The sequence below is a fragment of the Lepus europaeus genome, chromosome 12, assembly GCF_033115175.1.
Source record: "Lepus europaeus isolate LE1 chromosome 12, mLepTim1.pri, whole genome shotgun sequence".
Lineage (NCBI taxonomy): Eukaryota > Metazoa > Chordata > Mammalia > Lagomorpha > Leporidae > Lepus > Lepus europaeus.
Window position 1 is genome coordinate 82,870,201 of NC_084838.1, and position 3,873 is coordinate 82,874,073.

A 3,873-nucleotide genomic window follows, 5' to 3' on the forward strand; every position below is an offset into this window, starting at 1 on the left:
GTGTTCAGAAAACTAGGTATAGTTCTTCCCATACCTAGAAGGTAGCTTCCTTAGACAACTGGCACTGTGCCAGCCTCTGAAGTGGTTCAGAATAAAGAAGACTTTCTCTTTTCTCTCCCTTTCGGTTACTTTCAAATTTAGACACTTATCACAGTGACAGTTTTCTCAAGAAAGATTTTTTTATTGCTGACATTCATTCCAGTTCCTAACAGTAAGATCTGTAACTCCAATTCTTTGACTTTCCTTCCTTATACCAAAATGGGTCATCTGTAACAGGCAGACACTTTTACTCACCAAAGTTGATTCTCTTTCTCCAAAATACCATAAATGCGCTTGATAAAACAAACCTGTTTTTCAACAGACTTGTACAATTTCTTTCAGATTCAGTTCCCTGATTACCTTGCCAACTCTAGTAAAAGTCTATTTTTTTCAAACATCTTTTCCAAACGCCTGGAAATGCTAGTGCTGTGAATAAACCATCATTGTTTGTAGTAGTATTTTTTACTTTAATTCATGAGCTCCATGAAGAAAGGAACAGTTTTAGCTTACATATCCTTTTGTTAAGAAAAAAAAATGGTAAAGATGAGGATAAAAGTTGGAGGAGGATGAGGGAGAAAAAGAAGAGAAAAAATGTAGAAAAATGAACAAATAAGAGAAAAGAAGAAGGGGTAAGAGATAGAAGAAGAGAGAGAGGATGGCTGGGAGGGAGCAAGGGAAGAAGGAAGAGAGGGAGAGCAGAAGATAAGGGAGAGAGAGAGCTGGGGAAAGGGAAGAAGAAGTTGGCATCCGAGTGTACAAGTACAGAAATACATCAAGTAGCAAGGGGTTCATGAATGTCTTAGTAAAAAGGTATTAAAAGACCACATCCGAGTTACATATAATTTCAGTTTAATTGTCTAAGTATTTATGTTTAGAACAAGAAGTGTTCTGAAGATCTCTTACATTGCAATATATATTGTGAAAACACAATGAAGTTGCTTCTACGATATGAATGAATGAAGTTCAATGACTTAATGACTTGTTCTTGGTATTAATTTTACAGTGTCAATGATTTTTTTCTGATAAAGTGCTAATTCTTTCCATTGAAATTGTTGACACTGAAACTCAACATTGAGTGCTGGTACCTGCAGCTAACACAATAGTGCTGATCCTGTTTGTCCTCATCACTGTCCTTCTCATGGCTTGGGAAATTCAGGCAGAATGGTTTCCAAAATCATGGCCAATTGTGAAAGGGACATGTCTGAGCAAGGAGTACCCAATAGACAAAGGATTGACATCCTGGAGGTCGAAGGGGTATCTGCTATTTAATTGTCAGACTATGGGACACTCTACACTTCAAGAGACACACTAGAGGGAGTGGGATTTGATAGCCATTTCCTCAGATTGTTCCAAATCTGAAGCTCTGTTATGGCCCTTTCTTTAGGAGAGGATACACAATCATATCACGATCCTGGTATAGATTTGTATTTTCTCCATGTTTCAGTCTTTTTATAACTCTACTAGTCATTAAGACCATTATGTGGACAGGAGTGGAGAAAGCAAACTGTGGCCTCTGGATTCTGGAAAGTTACCTGTCTTGATTTAAGTGCTATTCTAAATCAAGAAGGAAGAAATAACCCATGGTCCTCCTGAAGTCAGTGAGATTCTAAGAGCCAACCCAGTTGGTTTCTTTGTTTTGGATATCATTTTCTCAGGTATAGAATGGGAGTTCTTACACAAGTTCCAATGTCCTCATGGTGGGTATACTGTAAGAATTACTAGATATTGGCTTTGAAAGTAAAATGTATGTTAGAACTTTCTAAAAATGTGCAGCAATATAATAAAGCACCTGAAAATATCTGAGAAGAATTTACTGATTGATCATTTTTAAAAGGTCCCTCAATAAGAAGATTAATTTGATTTTTGCATTAGAAATTTGTACAGGATCTTAAAAATGCATAGGAATTAAGTGTGAATTCATTGTGAAGTATCATCCAGGACAGAATTTATTCAAACAAGGAAATAATGGTATTTCTTCTTACCTATCCATTCTTAGTTCTGCTTGAGGAGAATGGAGTTAAATAAATAACTAATGTTTTGAGATGATAGAATGGCTTCTATAAATCAAAATTTTGCTGTTTTTAAGTTATAGATGTAAAAAGTTTCCAAATACAAATCTTCATAACACTCCTGCGCATTGGCATAAGCAAGATAGAATGTCTTTATTTAATAACTGAAGTTTCATAGCTGAGCTTTGAGTAGCACTCTGCAGGTGACCTTCTGACACACTGTAGCTTAATTGTGTATTTTAATTTTTATATGAGCTATAAAAGTAATACTCTGCATCTCCCTCTGTTTGTGGTGGAAGCCCAAGGAAGAACCTTCTCACAATGAGAGCTCTCCAAAGGTAGACATTGTCACAATTTACCAGTTGCCAAAGATGTGAGAGAAGATGGTGGGATTTTTAGACTCAGAGACTCTAGGGGCTCATCCAGCTTTTAAAATTAGATAATTGTGGATTACAGGTTTCTTTGACTCAAATTTAAATGCTTCACGATTTTCCTGTGAATGTTTATCTGGCCACCAGGATGAAACTAAATTGTTGACCCTCTCTTATTTTCTCCTGGAAGATTCCATAGTAAACCATGATTTTCCCTCCACATGTCTTCCCAAATCTTGCTCCTGTTGTTTTCATAAATTAAGAGGAAGAGACTATCAGCATCTTTTTTTTCAAAAATCTTTATTTCAGTTATACAAATTTCATGCATTTCACACATACAGATTTAGGAACACAATGATATTTCCCACCCTACCCTTCCTCCCACCCATGCTCTCACATTCTTTCCTCCTTCCTCTCCTATTCTCTCTTAATTCTTTTCTTTTTTACATGCAGAGTGGACAGTGAGAGAGAGAGACAGAGAGAAAGGTCTTCGTTTGCTGTTGGTTCACCCTCCAATGGCCACTACGGCTGGTGCGCTGTGACCAGTGCACTGCACTGCACTGATCCGAAGCCAGGAGCCAGGTGCTTCTCCTGGTCTCCCATGAAGGTGCAGGATCCAAGCGCTTGAGCCATCCTCCACTGCACTACCGGGCCACAGCAGAGAGCTGCACAGGAAGAGGAGCGACAGGGAAAGAATCCAGCGCCCTGACTGGGACTAGAATCCGGTGTGCCGGCGCTGCAGGCGGAGGATTAGCCTATTGAGCTGCAGTGCTGGCCTCTCTTAATTTTTACAAAGATCTATTTTCAGTTTACTTTTTACTCATAGAATTAACCCTATACTAAATAAAGAATTCAAAAAATAATTTGAAGAGAAAAACATTTTTTCATTGTTCCTCAAGAATGGAGACAGGGCTATAAACAATCATTGAATCTTAAAATGTGAATTTCACTCTCTAGGTTACCACAGATCAGGGAAATCATACTGTATTTGTCTTTTGAAGACTGGCTTATTTTACTAGTATAATCGTTTCCAGTTGCATCTATTTTGCTGCAAAAGACTGGATTTCATTTTGTTTTAACCGCTGAGTAGTATTCTACAGTGTTATCTAAACTAATTTGGTCTCATGGTTGAAACAGCACAGAAGTTATATTATTAACTAACAAAAGAGTTATTTAAAACACCATTTTTGCATTTTCTGAAAAATCATTTGACAAGATGCCACCAAAGTTGCTCAGTTTAAGAACAGCATCACTGTGAACACAAAAACAAGTTCAGTGATGACAATTAGCTGAAGTGCATCTACCGTTGACATAGCATACAAATTCATTGCTAATGGCTCCTAATTACATGTGACATGCTGATATGAGGTTTCTTAATGGAGAAGGTGAATTTTATGGCCTTCCTAATACCACACACAGACACACTTATATAGAAGTGTATTCAAAAAAACAAT